Source organism: Canis lupus, chromosome 31 (assembly GCF_048164855.1).
Source record: "Canis lupus baileyi chromosome 31, mCanLup2.hap1, whole genome shotgun sequence".
NCBI classification, from domain to species: domain Eukaryota; kingdom Metazoa; phylum Chordata; class Mammalia; order Carnivora; family Canidae; genus Canis; species Canis lupus.
In genome coordinates, this window is record NC_132868.1 from 2,161,843 (window position 1) to 2,189,023 (window position 27,181).

The 27,181-nt window shown below is 42.6% G+C and overlaps 1 protein-coding gene and 1 long non-coding RNA gene across 8 annotated transcripts in view; both read right to left on the bottom strand.

The window, feature by feature from the left end:
• LOC140621889 (uncharacterized) overlaps positions 1 to 25,521 on the bottom strand; it is a 49,517-nt gene extending 23,996 nt beyond the window's left edge. For both annotated transcript variants that reach the window (XR_012021607.1, XR_012021605.1), the window contains exons 1-3: positions 17,749 to 25,521; positions 9,833 to 9,994; positions 3,177 to 3,254 (exon numbers count right to left, since the gene is read on the bottom strand). This is a non-coding gene — a long non-coding RNA (uncharacterized lncRNA). The remainder of the gene's footprint in view (positions 1 to 3,176; positions 3,255 to 9,832; positions 9,995 to 17,748) is intronic.
• The window catches only part of TRIO (trio Rho guanine nucleotide exchange factor), a 355,982-nt gene that overhangs the window by 319,310 nt on the left and 9,491 nt on the right, over positions 1 to 27,181 (bottom strand). The window lies entirely within an intron of this gene.

Consider the following 27,181-nt stretch of genomic DNA (forward strand, 5'->3'; position numbering starts at 1 on the left):
GGGGGGAGGGATCTGCCTTGCTAGGCCCGCTTCCACTCCCCAGCCCCGAACCACTGCTCCCTTCAACCCCATCTGCTCTACACTCAGAATCTTCTCCTCTCTGCACCACCTTACCCAGGCTGGAAACTCCAGGTATGTATCCTTTACCCATAAACTTTGGTTGAACCTCTTCACACACATCCCACAATCAATAGGTTAGCAGGAAGAAAACACTAAAATTTGAGGAAGGCAACACAGTACCAGAAAAAGAACACAGTAAAGCTTCTGGAGTCAGACTGAGCCAGTTCTAGATCCCAACATGTCCACACTTCCTTGCGTCACGGCCTTTGGCAAATTCAGCATGTTAATGTCTCTGAGCCTTGCGTTATACGACTTCTTACCAATAAAATGAAGAGAATGACAGTATCCATACAGGAGAGGAAGATGGGAGGCACGAATGACATAATGTACATAAAAGGCTCATCGGGGCTCCACACAGATGTGAAACACAGCCGCAGAACCTGGTCCCTCACCCTACACAGAGCACGTGCTCGGGAAACAGCAGTGACCATGCCAATATGCCTGGTCCCGCAGAGCCAGAACACAACAGCCTCTCTTCCCACTCCCTGTTCTTGCCCTGTGCCCACCTACTACGCCTGCTATCTATCCACTCAGACTCACGGCTAAAATCCTCTAACTTGTCTTTACTCCCAACATTGGTCTAAAGCAAAGTAAGGAAGAGGGAGCCGAAGTGTTTCTAGTGTGCTGAAATGGCCCTCAAGAGGGGATTTCTGGCAACTATTGATCTGTGCCCCATGGGAGCGGTCCTATGCTCCATCTCAAGGACCACCTGGCCCAGAAACTCTCCACGCCTGATCACAGGCCTGCCCACAGCCCTTCACAAGTTCATCTGAGATGCTCAGGCTGGACTGATCACAGGATGAATGTGGTGTGCTAAGGCCAGTACCAGGATCCCTGGGAGCTAAGGACAGTAAACGGGGACGGCTAATGAGCTCCCAGGCTCGCACGACACATCTCATTGTCCCGCAGGGTCCATAAAGCCTGGAGTGGCGCTCCACACCTTCAGTTTCAACAAATGCCTAAACCAACCTTTAGGGAAGCACTAACACAATCTCACCTGGGCCAGTGTCTGAGAGGCTGTCTCCTTTCCAGTCCTCTCACAGTTTTCAAGGCATCTAAGAATAAACTGGTATCTACAGAAATATCAACATTCATTCTATGCCTTTATTACTCAGTAAAAGGCTGTAATGTTAGCTGCACATCCTACAAACAGAAAGAGACTGAGACATGATAGAAGAATCTAACTAAAATATGCATTGTAAGGTTCCACTATCAATTTTTTTCCATAATTCATATAATGGAACCAAGGAAGATTCTAAAAGAGAGTGCATATCAATGCTATTTTCTTGCATTTTTTTTACACCTTAGTTTTTTTTTCTGAATATTTCACTGGACAAAAGTATTTATTTTAGCATAGGCAGAAAGATTAGCCAACTCAATAGATTTTAGAAGAAAATGAAAACTATCTGGATTCTTACATTTAAAGATCAGACAGGTCCAACATGTCCTACCTCTGAGATTTTTCTTTAAGCTAAAAATGAGATTCTTAACAAAGTCCAATTTAGGGATTTTTTTGTTTTTTTAAAGCAAACAAGCCTTATTTAGGTAAAAGTACTAACGGATTTCATGTAACTGAATACTCTTAGCACAGTTAAAGAAAACAGAGTGGCAAACTCAAGTTATCTTCTTTGCCCCATTCCTTTCAAAATAATCTTTTTTAATCCAATGAGAATAGAAAGCTCCAGGCAGTATGTAATGATCAGTTTGGAAATTCAGGCCACACAGACTGAAAATATCAGCATGTAACTAGCTTTTTATCTAGGTTATTTCAAGAGGCTGCACCAGAAAACCAGGGACTATACAGGCTTGACTACAACTATATTACAGTTAATGGTTATTTTAACATTAATATACCTCCCAAAATCAAGTGCAAAATTCCAGATTTTAAGAAGATATGTTTTAACACATATTACTACTTCTGATTTACATAAGTGCTTATATTAGAGCACAGAAAAAGTAGAAAGAATATATTTTTATTTTAAGGCGGTTAAAAAGGCATTTAACCTAACATTACAGAACTTAAAATTAAGATCCAGTACAGAGCAAGTGCTCTAACGTTCAGTGAAGCAGTTGTGGGGGGTTCTACTCAGGGAATCTAGCTGCTGAAGAGGATTTTCCCCTCATCCTGGGACACCAGAGTCACTTGGGGGGGGGGATCTCGAGGGCCGCTGGCCAGGAGGGGGCTCTCTGCCTCTGACAAGAATAACTTCACTCATTCAAAACAAGAATGCAATCAAAAAGCCTTTTTCACCACCCTTCTGTGATTAGGGAGAGAGAGGGTAGCACAAAGACCCCCTTCTGAGTTCATGTAAAGAAGGGTAGGATGCATGCCAGGTCCTGAGTGTTGACAAATCCTGATTCACTGCTCAAGTCACACTTAGCTCACATATAAAATGGGCAATTCAACCACTCGAGCTGGGGGCTGGGGCGTGGCAGGGGGCGGAGGGAGGATCTCAGAATGTACTCTACGTCTGTTTAAAAACAGACCACCATTGACAGGAGTTCTGACTCAGCATCATCTCTTCTGACTATTCTGCTTGGCCAATTGTCAATGCCTTTATGTGTCCAATACTGAATCAAATATCATTTTATCTAAGTTAGGAATGAGCCACGAAACACTTATCATTGGGAGTCATGACTATCTTAACAAGACTCTTAGCCTCTGTATACAGAAATTACAAAACTGTGGTCACTAAGTGAGCATATATTCTGGTTCTACAGGGATAGTTCCAGTTGACACCTATTGTTCCAAAATAATTATCAGTAACACCCTTATTCAGTCTCAGAAGCATCTCTATTTAGACCATAAGGTCAACCTACCAAATAAAAAATGTCGAGCTAAGAAAGCATCAACATTTGATGACAACACCTGTCCCCTTTTAAACATCAAGCAGGACCATGGGATTTTAACCACACCACAGAGCACAAGGTGATCACCTTAGGGTTTCTAAAGTTGAATCTTAGCAATAACATTAGTCAATATGAATATTATTCATTTTCCCTATACTTTTAAGTGGCAGCATTGTTGTGCCGAAGTATCACCTGTAATGACCTACCTCCCTTTCGATCTCTGGCAGCACAAGAAAGCCTTCGCTGTGTGGTCTTAGCACCACCACACATACAACTCACTGCTCCTGTTGGCAAATATAGAGCAATAAAGGACAGATTAAATCTCTGCCCTAAAAGCAGCAGTTTCAGGGAACAATGGTTTAGAAAAAGTAGGGAAATGAAGAATTCCTTCATGTACTAGGAAAATCAAAGGGTAGGAGTGTTTGTAAAAAATGAAAATAAAAACAAGCCACACACAGTAAGAGGCAATCTACAATATTACATGTATATTAAATACTATAAACAGAATGGAAAAAAGAAGACAACATTGATAAAATCCTCACAGTGGGTTAGAAACAGAGCCAAGCCATGGTACAGCCAGGGCTGATTTGAGTTTTCACTTTTAATCTGCAATAATGGGCCTGTGGAAACTCCAGGGAAAGACTTACATTTACATACAGATGCAAAGCAGCTCCTCCTTCATGCCGCCAAAATACTCAAGAGGTAATAAAGTGCAATCAAGAGGAAGAAAAACTCCTACGTGCCCAACCCCAGTGACTTGAGTCATAGGAGGGCTCTCAGTGGAGACAGGAGCAATTCTGTTCTCCAGGGAGTGGCGGGTCCCAGCCAAGAGAGGGAAGCCAGTTAGTCCCGCAATATTCACCTTCTTTCTCTTCTTTTTTCCTATCTCTTCCTCTCCTGCTCCATTAGCTGTATTCCACTTTTTAATTTTCCTTTTGCTAGTAAACCAGAGGTAGTAGCATGCTGAAAAATGTCAGAATCCTAGGATGTTCAAATCTCCAGGTTCTAGGCAGCAGCTCGTAAGGAAGGTGCAATGCTAGTGTTTGCAGATTTCAGGGCAGTCAAATACCAAGAATTAACATGAAATTCACACAAATACCTGAAATGCATGGCATTAAAAAGATCTATGTTTTTCATAATAAAAATGTTTTTATTCCAGTTACTAACAAAAAAATTAAAATGTAGTGACCACACTTTCCATGGTAAGTACCGAGTAATGTACAAAATTAAGTCAGTATATCATACATATAAAACTGATATAACATTGTACGTCTACTTCAATTAAAAAATGACATTTACCAAAAAATTAAAATGTGACCTTTAAACTTTGAGACCTTTGAACTTGTGAAGTATAAGCCACTGAAAACAAAATGTAAACATGGCAATTTATTGATAAAAGTTGTTTCATCATGCAAATGAGTTCCAGAATAAATTATCTGCCTCACAGATCTCTCCAATCTCAGGGCACAGTCATGGTACAGAAAGTGGTACACAGAAACAAAGCACCCTGAATGGGCTGGTTGTGCCTATCTAAAAATACTCTTATGAAAACTAAACTTTTTTAAAAAGATTTTATTTTTAAATAATCTCTGCACTCAACGTGGGGCTCAGACTCACAACCCTGAAATCAAAAATCCTATACTCCAGAGACTGACCAAGCCGGGCACCCTTGTGAAAACTACATTTTTTTTTTTTTTAAGATTTTATTTATTTAATGAGAGACACAGAGAGAGAGAGAGAGAGAGGCAAAGGCACAGGAAGAGGGAGAAGCAGGCTCCATGCAGGGAGCCCGATGTTGTACTGGATCCCGGGACTTCAGGATCAGGCCCTGGTCTGAAGGCGGTGCTAAACCGCTGAGCCACCTGGGCTGCCCCAAAAACTAAATTTAATGGTCAGTGTCTCAGGTAACCACTGCATTCATAAAGTGAATATATCTAATATCAACCCTGTAAAAATGGGCATAAACTGTCCAATCGCCATAAAGATGAGACTTAAAACTCAAATTTCAAGTGACTATACTTTTTTTTGAGAGTGAGAGCAAGAGCAGTGGCAGGGAGAGGATCAGGCTCCTTTCTCAGCCCAGGGCCAGACTCAAGCCTCGATCTTAAGACCCTGAGACCATGATCCGAGCCAAAATCAAGATTTGGCCACCTAACTGACTGAGCCACCCTGGCACCCCATCAAGTGATTACACTTTAAAGAAGAATTAAATGTTTTGGCTCTCTCTGCTTACTTGGCACTAAGTAAAAAATGTTATTTTTGAAAGGTTCAACATCACTAAACCTTAAAACCATCTCTAAAAGCATGAAGGGGAACTTTTAATCCGTATTTTATAACAAGTTATATTTCTAAGTAAGAACTATGCTTGATATTTATTATCCTAAAATGCATGAACCTCCAGAGAGTCTTCACAATCAGTATTTTTTTAAGATTTTATTTATTTATTCATGAAAGACACAGAGAGAGAAAGGCAGAGACCTAGGCAGAGGGAGAAGCAGGCTCCAGGCAGGGAGGCCTGATGTGGGACTCGATCCTGAGACAAGGGATCACACCCTGAGCCAGGGGCAGCTGCTCAACCACTGAGCCACCCAGGCGTCCCACAATCAGTATTTCTGATGCAAAAAGAGACTTTTACCATAACGTGACATTCTGTGAACTTTTCCTTCATGAGCTTTTTCTCCCCCAATCTAGCACACTGTTAGACCACTAAGTATCCTCTATATTATCATGACTCTAAATTATGCTAAGCTCATGCTAAAAGGATTGATAGCACACTACATGACAGACAGGCTACATTATCCTTAGGGGGGAGTTTTTTAAATATTCATGTACTTTTCATTGTGATAAAATTAGTTTTATTTAAAATGCCTGGAACAAAAAAATAATAAATAAAATAAATAAAATAAAATAAAATAAATAAAATAAAATAAAATAAAATAAAATACCTGGAACAGTTAAGTAAACTCTCTTCATCATACCTAATCTTGAGACACACAGGCTTGTAAAACAGATCTTGCCACAATACCGTGAGGTAGTGTTCCAAGATCTAGTTTTATCCTGGTCTATCTCTGAACTTTATTAATCCAAGGCACCTGGCTGGCTCAGTGGAGCATGTAGCTCTTGATCTCGTCGTGGTGAGTTCAAGCCCTGTGTGGACATGGAGCCTACTAAATAAAGTTAAATAAAATGTTTAGAAAGAAATACTGGGGATGCCCGGGTGGCTCAGTGTTTGAGTGTCTGCCTTTGGCTCAGGGCATGATCCTGAAGTCCCAGGATGAAGTCCCGCATCAGGCTCCCTGCATGGAGCCCGCTTCTCTCTCTGCCTGTCTCTGACTCTCTCTCTCTGTCTCTCATGAATAAATAAAATCTTAAAAAAAAAAAAAAGGAAAAAGAAATACTGTAATTTTCTAGAATCCTCAGCTCCAAAGAATATACAACTTCTGCAAAGGACAAACAAGAAATGTAATCTATTACTAGATCTTAAAAGATCAAAGGAACTAATAAGAATTGTGAAAAGGGAAAAAGGACTCTTAAGAACAGGGAAAATTGGAAAGAAATTGGAGAACTCTTTCTAGAAAACATCTGAATCTTTTTTTTTAATAATAAATTTATTTTTTATTGGTGTTCAATTAAACATCTGAATCTTGACAGCCATCAGAAGAACACTGTAGTCTCAATTACAGCTAGCAATTTTTTAGGAGTACTGTATTTCTAACTAGTGGCAGCTGGAGAAACTTAATGGACCTCTTCTCAGAATATTCTTTTTAGGGGATCCCTGGGTGGCGCAGCGGTTTGGCGCCTGCCTTTGGCCCAGGGCACGATCCTGGAGGCCTGGGATCGAGTCCCACGTCAGGCTCCCGGTGCATGGAGCCTGCTTCTCCCTCTGCCTGTGTCTCTGCCTCTCTCTCTCTCTGTGACTATCATGAATAAATAAATAAAATCTTTAAAAAAAAAGAATATTCTTTTTAAACGCATAAAGAAACTTACACAGAAAAACCATTTTTTAAAGTTATCAAAAAGATTTTAAAGTATTTGTTTCTTTACATTAAGTAAAAAGACCTAGCAGTCTAGTAACTACTATTAATTTTGAAGTAGTGATGAGCATAACAATACTTTGAAATATGCAGTATCTAGAACAGAATTTGAAAACATCCATGATATCCACTGGAGACATGTCACAGGTACTGCCAGAAGTACTGCATTACATTCATTATGGAAGAAAATATGCTGTATTTAGTTGGAGAGCTTTGAAAATAGAGATGGGATGAATTTTTTTCCCCAACCAAGTTCATGGGTCTGCAGCCTACTCTTACTCTAAGCACTCTGTTACTTATTTGGCTTTCTGATCTCCCCGTTTGGAGGGTATCTTTAGAAAGTCACCTACAAACAGGCTCTTAATGAGGGGACGCTATGCTTCACAGCAGAACCTTCTCTTGGGCACGGGCTCAGGTGGCAGCCCCCTGTACGCCCCTGACCATAGATACCAACTGCTTCGAGCTGCTAGTCCAGCTCCTTCCACAGAGTGACGGTGAAGTCGGCTGGGTGGACAGAGAAAGCAGGAAGAAACAGGAAGCAGACAAACTCAGAGTAGCTATTCCAGTTTCCACTGCCAGCTCCTCCAGAGGAGGGCGAAGCCACTGCCTCCACCAGCTTGACTGAGGGGCTCCCATACGATAAACTCCCCATGTTGCTCCAGCAACCAAATGAGCCTTAACCACATCAGGCCCTGAATATACATGCCAAGCTGTACATGTAACTGCTCATATGCAACCCACTAAACCCACGGCCACCAGGGTATTAGGTCAAGATTGACCAAGAACAACAGGACCTGATTTTCCCATAAATCAGCAGCATCATAAAATGCATCTTTTTTTTTTAATTTTTATTTATTTATGATAGTCACAGAGAGAGAGAGAGAGAGAGGCAGAGACACAGGCAGAGGGAGAAGCAGGCTCCATGCACCGGGAGCCCGATGTGGGATTCGATCCCATGTCTCCAGGATCGCGCCCTGGGCCAAAGGCAGGCGCTAAACCGCTGCGCCACCCAGGGATCCCAAAGTGCATCTTTCTAAAAAGTACATGATATTATCTATACCTTAGTGATGCTGGAGTTATTAGCAGAAACACTTCTTTGTTTCACTTTCCTGCAGGGACCCTACCTAAGCTTTATCAGAGCTACTGGTGTTTGCTGCTGGTTATATTGGCAGCATTATACTGTATTCTCAGAAGACAGCCAAAATGTACAGATAGTTTTTGGCTTTCTATTTACACTGACCACCAGAGAAGGGCAGGAGTCACAGAGACACACACTTCTCATTTATATGTGGAAAACAAAGCAAAACTAAACTAAAACCCTGTGCTTTGATATTCGGTATTTTCCCTTTTAATTAGCAACATGCTAATTTCTTTCCTGTTTTTCTAATCTTTAAAGGAGGGAAGAAGTCTCAGACTAAGGAATATCCAGGAACAGCAATTAACTAGACCTTAAACCTCAATCAGGTTTGAGACACACTGAAGGTCTACTTAAAGTGTTTTCTAGGGGCACCTGGATGGCTCTTGGTTTTGGCTCAGGTCTGATCTTAGGGCTGTGAGACTGAGCCTCCATCAGGCCCCACGCTCAGCACACAGTCTGCTTGGGATTCTCTCTCTCTCTCTCTCTCTCTCTCTCCCCCCCCCCCACCCCTCCCACTCATGCTCGCTCTCTCTTGCCCTAACAATAAACAAATAAATCTTTTTAAAAATTATTCTGGAAAAAAATTATTGGAGCGTGGGGCACCTGACAGGCTCAATCAGTAGAGCCTGAGACTCTTGATCTCAGGGTTATGAGTTCCAGCCCCTCACTGGATATAAAGATTATTTAAATAAATAAATAAATAAAATTTTTAAAAACAAAATATTCTGGAGCAACCTATCTGTACCTTTGTGGGTGACTGCAATCTGTCCTCAACCAAGTGATAAGACAGACTTCAGAACAGCTACTGCCTTTGTCTTCTGTTATCCTAAATAATTTAGATAGATGTCTAATTTTGACCTCAGGCTTCTTGGCTTATGGTCTACATTCAAATGTTACAAAGTCTAGCTAGCCAGCATTACCTTAAATGGTGCAATCTTAGTCTTTCAAATACTGAAAACTTTAGATTAGCATTCCAATAGTTTTACTCAAAAGTATGATTACTTACAGTGACCAATGAGAGGCTTAGCCAACAGCCTTTTCTTATAATGGCATTATATTTCTGGCAAACTATTATAAAATATTTTGTTTCTTTTAGAAGGGTATAATTTGCTGAGTGTAGTTTTTGCTGAATGCCAGTCAGTTCTTTCTTTGTGGTCATACAAACTGAAGCAGTAACAAACCAAATGTTTCATTTACTTATTTTCTTCAACAAGTCAGGCTTGGTTGGTTCTGGACAGTCTTTGTAGCTTTAATACTCTACGACTCTAAGAATTTCCAACTCTTCTCCAAAATATCTTCATGATTTTGATTTTAGGATAACACTGGATACAATCTAATAATTAGAATGCTGAAATAGGGTCAAGTTCCAATAATTCTTCATTACTATAAACTACTAATATTTCATCTCCCATTTCATCAAATGTTGAAATTGTATGTCAAGCTGAAACAGATATGTAAATATTTAGTATTTTTAATGCAAAGGGTTAGAAAGTGACAAAATATATTTCTACATATATAGTATTCTCTTTCTAGAACTTTATATCAACTCCAAGAAAAATTTTAGTTTTAGTGACTGCATGCCATAGGAGCTCAATAAATGTCTGATGCATGAATGAACAAGCAAACATTAAAGACTGTATCAAATAATGGTTAAGGTAAAGGGTGGAGTTAGCAACCAGCTAAAGATTACCAAAAGCAGGGGATCCCTGGGTGGCACAGCGGTTTAGCGCCTGCCTTTGGCCCAGGGCACGATCCTGGAGACCCGGGATCGAATCCCACGTCGGGCTCCCGGTGCATGGAGCCTGCTTCTCCCTCTGCCTGTGTGTCTGCCTCTCTCTCTCTCTCTGTGTGACTATCATAAATAAACAAAAAGAATTAAAAAAAAACACATCTCAAATTTTTAAATAAAACCAAAACTTCAAAACTTTCTAACCACAGTATATACGAACTACCACACTCTCTGCACTGAATGTAGTTTAATTTTTAAAAGTTCATAAATTTATATACTTCATAAAGCTATCACAACTTTTCTATTATCACCTCCCTTGTCTATGGCTCATATGAAACTTAAACTTCCAAGCATGTTACAACAACAGGAATCTCTGGTTTGGGTAAAATACAGAAAACGCAGCCAATAGTGTAAATGAATTCTATAAAATATTTCCTCAAGTCCCTAACACATGGCCTGATTTCCCTTCCTACTTCCTTCTCTCCCTCTCCTCAATTTCATCTGCTTTTCTCAACTGTTTTTTCTTTTGCCCATAAAAACTTGCTACCATTTGCTTTTAATAAGCCCTTTCTAAAATGCTTTGTCTAATTACCAAATCATTCTACAGCTGGTGATAACACAATTGTATGATCCAAGCACTATCAACTTACAGATATGTCCAAGCTAATCCTACAATACCAGTAAATACTTTTCACTTTTAATTTTTCAAAAGTAGATTTGAATCTACTAATGGGCAATCCTTTTTTTAAGAACTCATTGCAAAATCCAACATGAAAAATCATAATTAAGTTTAGATAACAATTTTATTACTACCACAGAATAAACACAAAGTTACAATGCATTTTGCTGATATTAATTTTATGATAGTACCTCAAGCACTCCAGTTGGATAAAATAAGAACATCACACACTTGATAATTACCCACAACAGAAGCCAATGTACAAATAATTTATTAAACAAGTAAGGTTATTTCCTGGGAGTTAGTGGTAAAGCCAGAGCAGTAACCCAAAACTTCCACCTTTGAAACAAAACCTCTCATTTGAATCACTATTAATACCTATAATCAAAAGGGAAATATTCAAACATACCAAATAGTGATCATCAAAAATGACATTTTCCTACAAAAGTAAAGAAAATGGAAATGTGAAAAAAAAAAAAAGAAAATGGAAATGCGTTAACACTTTATTAAAAATATTACTGTTGTAATGTCAAATAAAACTGTGTAAGGGAAGAACATGATGTAAAAATTAAAATGGGGACCTTCCCAACTATAAAAGAAAAAAAGAATGAAAGAAGGCAGTCTTGATACCCATTAACAATGTTAACAGAGGTGATGAACAAAAGCAGACCAGGATTTCTTCAATTTCCCTTTAATTGTGTCCTACACAAAGAACAAGAAACTTAATCCATACATTCACCTCAACTTAAGTCTCACCGTCTATGTAGTGGGTCTGAAGACACTGACTGCAGAGGTCACCTAGTGACCACCAGCACTGGCTGTCAGATCTGGATGGGAAAGCTGGCAAAGCCTCCCTGCCAAGACTCTTTCCACCCCACAGCCCAAGGGTGAATGGGGGAGCAAGGCCTGACCCAGTAAAGAAACACCAGATGGACTCAACTCTTAGTGACACTTCCAATGATAAATTTGCATTTCAACACGTTATTCCAAAAATCAGCCTTAAGGGTAGATCAGTAATTAAAATGAAAAAGATGGAAATAGAGGAACATGAACCTAAATATGTCTACAGCAAATGGTAGCATGAACTCAAAAGCCCTGGCATCCACCAACAAGTCAAAAAAGCCCAATAAATCAGACAAACTGAAGGCTAGTTCAAAGGGCAGCATTGCAAATCTGAAGGATGAGACAATGTGTACACACACACACACACACACACACACACACACACTTGGAGAGCTAGAGAACAGTACCCAAAACAACACAAAAGTTTTTCTACTATGGGGAAACAATAAATTGGAAACTAACCCTCTTCAAAATCAACTACAAGGGAAAAATGAACAGACTCATACCAGGCTGAATAAGCCACATTGTTGCCAAATAATTCATCAGATTCAATGGAGAGTTTCCTATTTTATTTTATTAAAGATTTTATTAAGAGCACAAGCAGACAGAGCAGCAGGCAGAAGAGGGAGCCCAATGTGGGGCTCGATCCCAGGACCCTGAGATCATGACCTGAGCTGAAGGCAGCCACCTAACTGAGTCATCCAGGTGCCCCGGAGAGTCTTTTTTTTTTTTTTTTTTTTTTTGAGAGTCTCTTATTTTAAAAATACGATAAAAATGTATTTGTGGAGGGTCTCTGCTTATTCACCTATGTAGGATTTCCCTATTCAGGGGGCTTTATGTAAACTTAAAGCGAATGTCTTACATTAGGCTATGTTAACAGTACAGAAAACTTGGTCATGAATTAAACACATGGCACTCTTCATGGACGATCAAGCCCATGAAATCAGTGATGAAGCATCTCACTGACTCGGGATGGCATGCTTGGGTGCGATGCTGTCAGTGTTTACACCTGTACAGAGCCAGTTTTCACAGCTATTCAGGGTTCATTCCAATTTTACAAACCTAAGAGAGTCCTAGAAACTTCTCCAAGGATCTTGCCAAACATAATTACTATTACTGAAGGATATCTACTCTCAGATAAATGTGAAGAACCATCTTGCAAATACCTCCATAGTTTTTCCTTTCCTGATTTGCTATGCTTTCCAGCATCACACAATTAGTAGTAGATTCTGATACGTAGGCAAAAAGCACGATCATCAATAAAAAGAACTTACAGGAGAGATTTAACTCATTCTCTATAAGCAAGAAATGAATGTTTGGTAATTACGTAAAGCAAGAGTACTCATCTGACTGGAAAAAAAAAAAAAGGTCTCTGTTACCCTCCTAGGGCAGAAGGCTGCCTCCTGCCAGTGGCTCCTCACAGCACACACTCAGCACCCAGCTGCTTCTCAAGGACCTGGAGCTCCTTACAGGTCTGCACCTGGCTTTCTCTCTCACACCACACCTGGCCCCCAGTAGCCGCACCCTCAACAATGTCTGTGGCACCTGGCAGTTCATCCAAGGTAGGTTCCTGAAATCAGCATCCTCTAGTGCTACAATCCTGAGCCCTGTCCCCCAACCACTAAGTTTGAACACTGATACCCTATCTTTAAGGGATAGAGTATTTCTGAATCCCTTACTTTGTAGAAACATGTTGACCTATTTATGAAGAACTGGGTTGGCCTCATATTTTGTGTATAATTTTAAAAGGCCCTGCGGCCTTTCAGATTCATGTAAATAAAGCCTTAAAGGGCTTGGGGGCAGAGTCCCAGAAATGGAAGTGAAGTATGGAAAAGGGAAGAAACACCCTTACCAGGCTTATGGAAAGCTCACCTATAAAAACAATCCCAAGAGAAAATCTTACCCATGCACTTTCCCCAATGTAACCTTTCCACAACGCACTCAGCAAGAAATCAACTCATCAAAGTTGAAAACATCAGAGGCGAATGGATATTAAATCTCAAGGGAAACCTGATAAAAGATGTCCCTTCACCCTCCACTGTGACTGGTCAAGCCCAGAAATCATCCAGCAGATACCGATGAGGACTCGCAGTGAGTGCAGTCTGGACACAGGGATGCCAAAGGAGGACTAGTCCAGGCGCGAGGACCCTGGGTCCTGAGGATGAGCTAGTTCCTAGCGGTCAACAGCGGGGAGCAAACCAACCTGAGATCAGCACCAGGAACACGGCTGCCTCCGTGGCTGCCTGTGGCCACACTCCGCCAGCACACAAGCACACCCCAACTGCAGGAACACGTGGGCTCTCTTCCTCCTCTCCCCTCCCCTCACCCCAAGATTTTCTCCCGGAGAGGATGCTATACCCTAAGAATGCCTCTAGCCCATGTTTGCTGACTTAAGAGTTACCACTTCACGGCAGCCTCCTGCCACTGGATATGAGGATGCAGCATTCACCTCGTTCATTCAGCAAACATTTAGTAAGCACTGACTGTGTGCTGGGTACTGGGGATTCACATCTCAGTGAGATTCAGCCTCAATGTAAATTACAGTTTAGAAATAAAATCTCAAGAGGAAATTATATGAAGCTGGAGCCACTGTAATTCAATGGAATTCTGAGGAATGAGATACCCCAGTTTAGGGAAAGGAATTAAATCACACCAAAATAAGAACCATCAGGTTTATCTGCTAAAGCAAGTTTATTAGAATCACCATAAAATGCAAATTCTCCATTAGATAAAATTGCGGCACAGAAGCAGACAGGATGGGACCTGTGCCTGGGGGCAGAGGAGGAAAGGAGGTCCCCAGGGCAACACTCTCCTCCCAGCTTCAGACTGAATTTAGGTGCCAGTGCATAATCCTGACTCTCCACAGGCAGCATCCTGCCCCAGAAATCAAACTCTTCTCTCAGGGTGCCTCCAGCCTCCACCCTAGCAATGGCCGTGAGTGGCACTGTTACCTCTCAAGTGGTCAGAGAAGAGAAAGGAGAGAAATGCAAGATAAAAGAAATGAGAAAAAGAGAGATGAAAAAAAGACAAGGAGCCCACCTAGTAAAGAAAGGCATTTTTTCATTTAACAAGTCCGGAACCTGCATGTGCCCCTCGCAGCCACCAACCATCCTGCTCCAGCTGACTTTACCAGCTCTGGAGGCTAGAAAACCAGAGACTCATGAGGAGAGTTCACACAATCTGAACGAGGGCATCTGACAGCTATTTATAGGATCCAGGGGCCTTTGTGGAAAAGCTCACTTCTGGGCAGGTGGGGCTGTGTCTGGGAATGGCTGAGGCTGAAGAATGACCTCTGGGTGAATCACTTGGAAAGAGAGGAAAGTCCCTGAGAAGGGCACTCAGAGACACACAGCCTCAGAAAGAAAGATGGATGGTCAACAGGAAGAATAAAAAACAAATACAGCTCCTGGGAAGTTCAGGAGCTCACTTTTCTTGAGTGGTCCTTCCCACGCTGAGAGATGGCTCGCTCCGCAAACACTCCACATCCCAGGACCAACTGAAAAGGCCCAATCTCTTCCACTGCCCATGTGCCCTTAGTGCATTTAATAAAGCAACTCCACAGGCAAAATGACAGTGACACTTTAGGGCATGGGTCCTACGTGTGAAAAGCTGAGTCTGACTTAACCATGCAGACACTCCAATAAGGAAATACCTCCTGCAGAGGCAACAGACAAGGGAATAATTTTAGAAGATGATTAAGAGGAAAAAGACAATCACACCAACACCAGTGGACTAGGTGAGACAAAACAAGATTTATTCCAACTCTGATCAAAGACAAGTAGATCCCCTACTAATGAGAAATAGGTTCATGGAGAGCCACCCATTGACTCTCCAAATCCAGGTGGCTTCGAGGTCATGGTCCAAACCCTCTGAAGCTATCTCAGGAAAACAAGATCCCGGGCTTTGACCCAGGAGCCTTTCTGCTCTTGAGGCAAATTGTATCCCTGGCAGATTCTACTGTCAGTCTTGTCTCACCACGTGGCAGGTGGTTTTACAGAGCCAATCACCTCCCCTTAAGCCACACATTGTGATAACTGGGTAATTTCATCCCAATTGACTCAAGCCAGTGCCAAGAGACAGTGTTGCAGGATACTTCCCAGGAGGCTGAGCCAACCTTGCTGCATGGTGTGCTGTGGTTTTCAAGGAAAGTCAGGCTTCATCCCATATTTTTTTCCTCACTCCAACAAAAGCCCTGAGTCCTCTGATAAGACAGTATTTCTGATGTTTTTGATATAATTACCAGGCACTTGTTTTTGTGTTGTTGTTGTTTTTTCTTAACTCTCTAGTACTGACTTGGCAGTGGTCAAAGGACTTAAGTCAGTCATCTGATGATTCATCCTAAAGGGGGGCACCTGGGTGGCTCAGTGGTTGAGCATCTGTCTTCGGTTCATGTGGTGATCTCAGGGTCCTAGGATCAAGTCCCGTGTCAGGGTCCCTGTTCAGCAGGGAGTCTGCTTCTCCCTTTCCCTCTGCCCCTCTACCCTGGTTGTTACTTAAGAGAGAGAGACAGCATTTATTTTCTCTTAAATAAAGAAGAAGGATCCCTGGGTGGCTCAGCAGTTTAGTGCCTGCCTTCAGCCCAGGGTGTGATCCTGGAGTCCCGGGATCAAGTCCCACATCAGGCTCCCTGCACAGAGCCTGCTTCTCCCTCTGCCTATGTCTCTGCCTCTCTCCGTCTGTTGTCTCTCATGGATAAATAAATAAAATCTTTAAAAAAGAAGGGCAGCCCCGGTGGCGCAGCAGTTTGGCGCCGCCTGCAGCCCAGGGGTGTGATGCTGGAGACCTGGGATGGAGTCCCACATCGGGCTCCCTGCATGGAGCCTGCCTCTCTCTGTGTGTCTATGAATAAATAAAATCTTTTAAAAAAATAAAACCTCTAGATTTAAAAAATAAATAAATAAATAAAAAAGAAGAAGAAGAAGAAATTACTGCATCTAGTGTGGAGTCAGGTTAACAAGTGGCCTATGTGTCCCACTGTCGGGTGGCATCACAAACTGCCATCAATACGAACTTCAGACGCTGGTGAAAAGTGCACTCAGAGGAAAAGTCAAAGAAGTGCCCTGTACTACTCACATCTGGACTCAGTGTAAAACACAATTTACACACAAAGCAAGTCAGGAATTGTCTGGAAGCTGGAAAACTTGTTAATTTCCTTTGCAAGTTACTATTAATGTATGGCACATAAAAAATGAGACTCATGAAAATGTATGTAGGGACAGACTGTTAAGATTCCTGAATACTTTAAGAATGTGAGAATAAAGAAATGTAAAAATTATGTTAGCATATGTATAACTACAAGAACCTAAAAAACGAGGTTAAGTTTTACTGAATCTTTAAACTACCCTAATAGGTTTATCATTCAATTAATTTGAAGTAGTTTAGGTATATATATCCACTCCAGCCACTTACACAATGTAAACGATAGGCAACTGTGTATGCATGTGTGTGCACACACACACATGTATAATGACAAAACGCCGGTCTGGCTGCAGTTTCCCCCAAGAGACAAAGAGTAATTGTCCTTAATGAGGGATACAGTCTTAAGAGTTGCACATCAATCCACAGACTAAAGCAGGAAAAGAAACAAATTTCAAAAAAAAAAAAAATGTCTTACAGAAAATACCCTTTATGCGATCATACATAAAACACCTTGGAAGTCAATATGGTTCTGAACCTACATGATCTTGTAATATCCCTTTGTGAGCAAAGCTCTGAAACCACAGCTCAATTACCATCAACCCAGGAGATAAAAATTATCCCTGACTGGTACTATCAAAATAATAAGGCAGAGTATGAAATCTATAACTGGAACTGAAAAAAACAGCAAATTACACATGGGTTCTAAAAGCAGAGGTAGAGAGGCCAGTCCTACAATGCTTTAAATATTCTCCCCACCGTCCATCACTGCCATCGTGTCCTGCGTGTGTGTGACATATATAACACCCATTTTAAATCTTGGTATGAAGTCTGCCATTTTTACAGAGTAAAAGTAAGAACTGATATTTTTAAATGTTCTCAAGTGTCAGTACAAAGAATATGGGCTAGAAGAGTGTTAGATTACAAGCCATCTGTTCTGATAATTTACGAGGGGATTTCTCTAATCTCCTTCAACACTACACAACATCTCTATGGCAACACAGTAACTTCAAATTCAAGTTTGGAGGGCTAATTGTGCCTTTAGTCTGTTCACATAGCAGAAAGGCAGACTGGTTGGCAAGCTCCTCAATGAACCAGGATCCTCTCCCTCAGGAAGGATGTCCTAGTCATAAACGAGCTATGCTCACTCTGTTACCTCCAGATACATAAATGAGATGATTCTGCAAACTGCACAGATCATATCTTACACAAAACTCACCATGGCCCAATAACCTACAAACAATACATGTGCCTTGGCATAGCTGAGTGGTTCCTACATCAATTATGCACCTGAATTACCAGGAGGACTTTTTCCAAGTATGGATTCCAGGGACCTATTCTAGAACTACTAAATCAGAATCTCCAGGGATTCTGGAATTCAAAAAAAACTTTCTAGGTGGGGCACCTAGCTGGTTCAGTAGGAAGAGCATGGGACTCTTGATCTCAGAGTTGTGAGTTCAAGCCCCATGCTGGGTGTAGAGATTACTAAAAATAAAAAAATTAAAAGCTTAAAAAAAAAGTTTTCCAGACGATTCTGATATAGTCCAGGTTGAAGAACCACAGGTGTAAATCAAAAGCATTTGCCATGCCTCTACTTGGGGCCCGCCCTGACAGCCCAGCAGTTCACACTCACAAGGAATAATCACAACCCAAAGACACCCAAACCAGAACACAGTTTGCACAATGTGCCAGCCAACGCTGACAGCCACTGAGGCCGGGAGAGGTGGGACAAGGGCAGTTTCCCAAAGAAGTGACCCTTGAGCTGGGCCAGTTAAGACAGCGGAAAAGAAAGGGGCACACCCAACACAGAAGCAGGCACAAGAGCACGGACACGGAATGGAGGGCAATGGGGACCAGAGAGGGGCTGACAGGGGCAAGACATCCCAAAGCTTCCTTTGAGGCTGGCCCAGCTAGCCTGGATGGACTGACAGGGTCTGTGACTCACGCGTGGCCTTGGTTACAGAGTGAAGAAAAAGAGAAGCGTGGGTCATGGAGAATCGAGAATGTTTCTGCCCTAGTCTACCAAATCCTCACCTGTCACACAGGGAAGAAAACACCCGGTACATCAATAAATGAGAGCTAGTATGCTGTCTTTTTAAGAGCATCTCAAATTTCATTTTCACCTTGAGAGCAATTCCAATTATGTAGACTTGAGCTAGTTGATCACCTCTTAGAATTTTAATTTCTACATTATTCCCCAGCACATTTTTAAAAGAGGCCAAAAAAGAGAATGTGCCTAATCATCTTGCCTCTTTGGAATATAAACTCCCACTGGCCAGAATATTATTTTTGTCTCCTCCAGCTGTATGGCACCTGGCATGTTGATGCTGCTCAAAGGATAAGCAGCTCATTCATGACACAGTGCCACGTATATTGAATAATGCCCATAAAGTCCTTTGAAGATGAAAGCCACTTCAAGTGCTAAGTAATTCTGAGCAAGGCATTTGAGACCGGGAAACAAAGATGACAGAGCAAACACCATAAAAAGGTCACCACCCAGCAGGAAGGCCCTTGCTGGGCCAGACCTCTGGTCCCTCTGCAGGCATGCCACCCAGCAACCCAAACCCCAACCTGCTCTACATGTTCTTACTGCGTACAGTCAGGGGGAAACGCCTCAAAATGCTAAAAGGAACACAAGTCTGCAGTGGTTCGGGGTGGAAGGCTATTTTCTAATCCCTTTATACATTTGGAACAGTGACAACAAATGAGCTCTCTTCAAAGTCTTCAGGGGTTTCTTTCTTTCAGTGAACATCCCCTCAAGAAATTTCAAAGCCCCACAAATTCTTCTTTCTGAGAAGTCTCCTTTTAAGTGAAGCTAAAATACTCTGGATGAAGCATCAACTCAGTTCTAAAACAGGCACAATGAAAATTGCAGCAGAGCATATGTGATTTTATGCAAATTCATAGTTTCTGTCTTGGAGTCTAACACGAACTCCGTGTCTCAGCCGTGCACGCAAGTGAGCAGAGCGGACGCCAGTGTTCATAAATACAGAACACACACTAGCAAGAGCACCTGACTGCAAGTTTTAATGTGAAAATCATTTTTAATAGCACAGGAGAAGGTTGCCTCTCCCTTCAACATCCCCAGAATGTTTATTTGAAAGACTGAAGTACTACCCGCTTGAACTATGTCTGGTGTGCCCTCTGCTATCCCAAAATACACCACCCATGAGGAAGCAAAAGATGCCCTTTCCTTTTTGACTGAAACTCCCCTAAAACTTTCATCCTGAAAATTACCAAATATACCATCAAACCACAATGGAAGTCCAATTAAATCTTATCCACAATGCTCTCTTTCAAAAGTGACTTACTTGTTTTCCCTTCCTGACACCAAATCCACCCCCTCCCAAAACAAAAATATGAAGTAGAAAGGTCCCTAACGGGGGGAGGGGAGGTGGACATCAGCAGGCCAACCCTGTGTTCACCCAGATGCCCACTTTGGAAAGAACGTCACTCTGCACTCTGCATCCTCCTGCCTGTCCCTAAGAGCTACTTGATCTGCATGCAGCAAGTTAAAGAACCTCTCTGAGCTCCCTTCCTCAGGGATCAAATGGATATCACTGTCTACCCTGCAGGGGGCTAGGAAAATTAAATAGCTGGTGCATAGTAAGCACCCCATAAATGGAGCTGTTTAAGGATATGATATGTGTTACCAGTTTAGCAATAAACTTTTTTCTTTTCTTATTGATATACGATGTGCATACTATAAAATTCACCATTTAAAGTATACCAGTCAGTGGTTTTAATATATTCACGATGCTGTACAAACCATCACTACCCCCTAATTCTAGAATGTCTTCATCACCCCAGGACTTTCCCCAGAATGCCTGACCCATTAGCTGTCATTCCCACTCTCCCTTGGTATGACCTTTTATTCTCCAAATTTTGAATATCAAAAGCCTTTCCTCCTTAAAATATTAATAAGCAAATTATGATTCTACTTTCATGCTAAAATGTCTAGTTGTAGGGCTTCTAGAAGTACAGCGGCCAAATTTCCCAGAACATGATCAAACAAGCATGAAGACATTTATAGGAAATACAGAACTCGAGACTATGTCCCAAAATAAGGGCCTATGTTCTGTCATCATTTAATGGAGAAAAACACCAAGCAGCAAATACTTTGCCTGTAACATAAGATCTGCACCCGCCATTCTGAGATTTCTAGAACTGAGTACACACAGACCCACTTCCCAGAAACCCACACCAAAGCAGAAACCATGCAGCCACATTCCATTTGCTGCAGGTGGTTTCTGGGAAGAAACATTTGGTCAATGAAGGGCAGCAAGCAACAGTCTCCCAAGTCATGACTCATGACTCATTCCAGCACAGGGACTCCGCTCCTCCCCCTACTCACAGAGTATGCTGGATTCTGAAGATCCCACCCACCTTGGCCTCTCATCCTCTCTCGCTCCCACTCCCCCTCTTACGGCTCAACATTCATTCTTTTCATCTCAGCATGCTTTCCTTTCTCTTTCTCTGTTCCGTCAATTAGTACATAGAGATGAAGATGATAAACTGTCTTTCCCACAACAGGTGTCATCTTCACAAACTGTGCTTATCAGAAATTAATCTCCCTTTCTTTTTTGGCAACTCCTTATTTTTCAATTTTGTGCTCACCATCACCAGAAAGTGAGCCGTTGATGGAGTGTGGCAGCCCTTTCCTTAAACACACCTCTGGGGAGTTCCAGCGTGTGACTTCATCTGTTTTCTTTGGATGATTAACTGACAAATCTCTGAGCTGAAAAGCTGACCACTAACTGCCGATTTGAACAGTTTGAAATTGAAGATGTAGATTCGCTTATCACAGTGATGTGGGTTAGCATCTGAAACTACTTTCTGCATATCCTTGGATTGGGTGAATCAGTAAAGACAGTGAGGATTGGGTGAGCCTTCACTGTCAGAGAAGGGAATTATGAATTTGGAAAAGGGAAGACTTGGGGCACTGGATGGCTCGGTGGTTGAGCGTCAGCCTTCGGCCCAGGGCCTGATCCCAGGGTCCCGGGATCAAGTCCCCATCGGGGTCAAGTTCCCCCAGAGGGAGCCTGCTTCTCCCTCTACCTGTGTCTCTGCCTCTCTCTGTATCTCTAGTGAATAAAGAAAGGAAGGAAGGGAAGGAAGGAAAGGAAAGAAAGGAAAGAAAGAAAAGGGAAGACTTAAATGCACCCTGGAGCTGTGGGCTAGAGTTGAAAGCATGAGTACAAAGCCATGGTTCTTGTTTTAGATCAGTGCAGAAAGAGCAATAGGTGTACGTACGTGACATATGCGTGTGAACATGTACGCTTGTATACACACACTTTCTTGCTCTGTCCAAAGGTTCTAGAAGCAATGACAGCCTGTAACAATGAACACACAGAGGCCCAGTCTGTGTTTCTAAATACCATTTCTCGGGCAGCCCCGGTGGCGCAGCGGTTTAGCGCCGCCTGCAGCTCAGGGCGTGATCCTGGAGACTCTGGATGAGTCCCACGTCGGGCTCCCTGCATGGAGCCTGCTCCTCCCTCTGCCTGTGTCTCTGCCTCTCTCTCTCTAGCTGTGTCTCTATGAATAAATAAATAAAATCTTTGAAAAAATAAATAAATAAATACCATTTCTCTGCTAAAATGAGAAACGGAGTAAAAATCTTAAAAAAAGAAGAAAAGGGGGGGCACCTGAGTGGCTCAGCGGTTGAGTGTCTGCCTTCAGCCCAGGGCATGATCCCAGGGTCCTGGGATTGAGTCCTACATCGGGCCCCCCACAGGGAGCCTGCTTCTCCCTCTGCCTGTGTCTCTGCCTCTCTCTGTGTCTCTCTCATGAATAAAAATATTTTTAAAAAATAAAAATAAATGAGAAACGCCTGGTCACACAACTACAGTAAGAAAAGTCAAACATAAGCCTGGAACATCTTACTGTGTCAGAAAATAACAAAGTGCTCGGGACAAATCACAAAAGATAAAGGAACCAGTTTGATAGGACTGCCACTGGCCAAATCCTGGAAAATTTGAGCAAACAAAATAATGATAGCCAAGGATTATAACCCATTGAATAAAACAGGAATCCATGAGGACACAGTTACATAAATGAGTAAAGTAGGGCAGAACAGAGAGCTCTTCCTTACGGTAGAAAGCCAGGGACACACAAGAGGAATAAGGAAGTTAGACAAATCACCCATTTCATAACAGAGTAATCACTGATTCCAGCAAAAATATCAACAGACGCTACAACCAGCAAATGAAAGTCAAGAAAGAAACAGGATTTTAAATGGTCTCAAATTATCTCCAAACAAAACACTAATTATAAGGAAAAAATACAGGGGAGAAACCTGGTAGTCTCCACCTGAACCAAATGACCCATGTGGGGTCACCAACAGCTGCGTCCCTGAGGGGGCGCTCCGGGAGCTTCTGCCAGAAATACACGCCTTGGATCTAGTCACGAGGAACCCTACAACCCACACTGAGGGATGGCCACCTGAACAACTGACTAGAATCTTCAAAATACCAAGGTAACAAGAGAGACTGGGGCAATGTTCCAAATTAAAGAAAACCTACGAGACGCAACAACTAAATGCAATCTGTGGTCCTAGATGGAGCGCCAGACCAGCAACATCTTTTAGTAGCCAAAAAGGACATCTCTGGAACAACTGGCAAAATTTTACTAAAATCAGTAGATTTACATAATAAAATTGTATTAAAAATAATTTCCTGATTTGGATCATCATGTAGGACAACACTCACTGCTCTTAGAAAATACATAGCAAACCACATATAGAGGTAAAGGCATCATCACCTGTGCAAGGTCCTCTCAATTGGTTTGGAAACAAAACACCATGTAAGTTGTATATGCACAGAACACGCACACGAAGGGCAGGTTAGCCTGAGCATGCACGCACTTGTGGGCAAGCAGTAACAGCAGGGGAATCTGAGTCTGAGCGCCTGCTCTGTGGAAAGCAGTTCAAAAATGAAACAGACTTATCTGCCTCCCCCAAAAAGACCAACAAACTTTAAATGTAATCAACAATGAAGACAGGAACCAACTAAATAGCCAAAAATAATACAGCGAAATCCCAATTTAAGTTGATAATGGATTTGTGTTTGGTACCTCTCCTGTTGGTTTAAAAATCAAAGATAAACTATAACAGCCTGTCAAAAGTAACCCACAATCTCACAGTAAACAGCAAACCAATCCTATTTTTTAATTCTAGAATTTTTAAAGACAAGGATTAAATATGGGTACCTGGTGGCTCAGGGCATGATGGGGGGGGGCGGTCTGGGCTCCACGTGCCCCCCTCCCCCCAGCTTAGCAGGGAGTTTGCTTCTAACCTCTCCCTCTGCCCCTTATCCTGCTCATGGGCACTCTATCCTCAAATAAATTATCTTTAAAAAAAAACAAACAACACAAGGCTTTGGGGCCCCTGGGGGCTCAGTCAGTTAAGCGTCTGCCTGCCGTGGGCTCAGGTCACGATCCTGGGGTCCTGGGATGTCCCCCCATCCCTCCCCATCGGCTCCCTGCTCAACGGGGAGTTCGCTTTCTCTCCCTCTCACCCTGCCCCTCCCCCACCTCGTGCAGGCTCTGTCTCAAATAAATAAAATCTTTAAAAAAAAAAAGAAATAAAAATGAACAAACTTATAACTTTTAGAAACTCTGAGCAAACCAGGAGGAAATGAAGTGTAGATTTTCAGAGTGCAACACACCTTCTGGTTATATAATGTCTACATGCAAGACACCAGTGTTTTAATCACCCCCCGCTGAACTATTAAAAAATCTAAGGGAGGGCAGCCCAGGTGGCTCGGCAGTTTACCGCTGCCTTCAGTCCAGGGCATGAACCTGGAGACCCAGGATCGAGTCCCAGTATGGAGCCTGCTTCTCCCTCTGCCTGTGTCTCTGCCTCTCATGAGTAAATAAATAAAATCTCTTTAAAAAAAAAAAAAATCTAAGGGAGACATGGAGTTACTGAGACACACACAAAAACAGAACGTGCTGTGTGGAAATGATGCTGGGAGTTCCCTGTGGGGATAAACCTGACCACACATCCCGTATGCTCGGGCTACAGTGGGGAGGGGGCCAGACTCTTCTATTCCCCAGGACCACAACACATCAATATCTACAGGCACATTTCCACAAATAGCAGCAAACGAGTAAGAGGCTGCAAAACAAATAGCTACACAAAGGGAACCCAGGAGTCACCACACCCACCTTATGAAACTGTCCCCAAAAGAGCAGCTGAGCAGCTTCTGGATCCTCTCCACTTCTCCACCCCAGTTCCCTTCCTCAGACAGAAAGGAAGCCCCAGTCATCTTTATAATGTGTCAGACACAGCAACCGGCTGACAAACTCCCCCTCCCTGGCCAGCCTCTGCGCACCCTTCCCACACTTCACTCTGCCAACCCTAACAGCCACAGAGGAGATTTCCCACCCAGACCTCAGTCCAAGTCCACACAGCCAGGGAACAGAGGACCAGCATTTCTAACAGGATTCCTCCCAAGACTGAGACAGGTGAGAGCCAGTGAAACTCATAGAGCCAACACGCCTCAAATGAAAAGCTAGGTTACTAGGATTATTTATGTAAAAAGAAACAGCACTTTTAATTAGGTGAGAAGAGGAACGGCATAGAAACCAAATCATAGGGCCCAGAACAACATGAAAAAAAAAAAATGCTTCCTATATCCTAAAATCTTTCTCTCAACTTCGCTTGATGTGTGACTTGTAAATTATAGCTTCGATCATCAACACACAAGGACATACATATTCAATGTTAAAGATTTGCAAATTACAACATAAGACCCTAGGGAAGGTGTAACTGGGTGAGGGTCATTTCACTCTCTCCCTCCATGAGGGAGAGCAAGGGCATGCAGGGGAGGGGGGCGGGTTGTGGTCTGGCAGCCCAGGGCTTAAAGTCCAGCTCAGGCCCTTACACTCTGCACAAACTGAGGCAGGTCATTCAACCTCATCAGAGGCTGAAATCCTGACCCTAACACAGAAGCATCCACCTGCTGGAAGTGGGGGGTTTGGAGGGAGGCAAGAGGATGTGATTTTATTTTTTAATATTTTCTTTATTTATTAATGAGAGACACGCAGAGAGAGAAGCGGGCAGAGACACAGGCAGAGGGAGAAGCAGGCTCCACGCAGGGAGCCCGACATGGGACTCGATCCCGGATCTCCAGGATCAGGCCCCGGGCCGAAGGCAGCGCTAAACCGCTGAGCCACCCGGGCTGCCCAAGGATGTGATTTTAAACAAGAAAACACTTTGCATGGTATCTAGAATTAGACACTCAGATGGCAGTCAGTGCTAGCAGTAATAGAGATAACAGAAAGACTTTACCAGGTTTTCTTAAAGGACAGGATTGGCACTAACAGTATTTGGAGAAAAAAATAAACATGATATTTAAAATATCATCCTCTGACCTTACAAGCAAGTTACTGCTTTCGGAATGCACTTATTTTACTATCTCATGAAGCATAATTCTAAAGGTGCTATCTGACCCCCTGATGACCAGGGGTCCTGGCCCTCAACCCACTATGGTAACTGCTGCTAAAGAATCACATTACGGCAAAAGCAAGGAGAGCACAAAGAGGCAGGGGACAATTTCAGGTCTGCCATCTTCCCAGTTTCCAAACAATGGCCCCAAGTGCACAAGAAAGCTGTCACAGGACATTTACAGTGATCCCGCCTCAATCCTGCGTAGGGCTTCCAGTCAAAGGGTCCCAGCAATCTGGCTCAGGAGACAGGTGCCATCGTGCAACGGGGCTGATTCCTTCTGTGAATTCGGCAACCAGGAGAGTTCACAGGCACTGCCATGAGCAAGGAGAGAAATGCCTAACGACGAATCCTGCAAAGTTTGAATCTCAAGCACTGTAGTTAAACATTGGGAAACAGACAAATTGTGCAATGCTGAAAAAAAAAATTTTTAAGACTTTGTTTATTCATGAGAGACACAGACAGAAAGAGAGGCAGAGACACAGGCAGAGAGAGAAGCAGGCTCCACACAGGGAGCCCAATGTGGGACTCGATCCTGGGACCCCAGGATCACGCCCTGAGCCAAGGCAGACGCTCAACCGCTGAGCCCCCCAGGCATCCCCAAAATGCTGAAATTTAATGACTCTGCCACGAAGCCTCTTTCATGAGGAGCTGCTCTCACACAGACAACCTACCAGGAGCCATGTACACTCAAATGTCATATGAAGAAAATGTTTAGCCTGGAAACCATCAAATTAAATTAGCACCAGTTCTCATGGCTCCTGAACCCAAGATATAGTAGGACGGGCAACAACATTTAGATGGAGGTGAAATAACTCTAAAATAAATGTGTAGGGATCCCTGGGTGGCTCAGCGGTTTGGCACCTGCCTTCAGTCCAGGGCATGATCCTGGAGACCCAGGATCAAGTCCTGCATCAGACTCCCTGCATGGAGCCTGCTTCTCCCTCTGCCTGTGTGTGTCACATGAATAAATGGGTGAAATCTTTTAAAAATATTTTTTTTTATTTTAAAATAAATACATAATGTGTGAACTATATCCTGCCCCCGTGCACTCCGATTTTTCAGTTAGTCACAGTCCCAAGCAGGCTACCTATCATCACCGTGGTACTGCAAGGGCAGCAAGGGCTGGAAATAATTTCTCAAAATCAAAGAGAGGTAAAAAAGCTACCTACAAACAAGGAACACCTGTATGTTTAGTACTGGG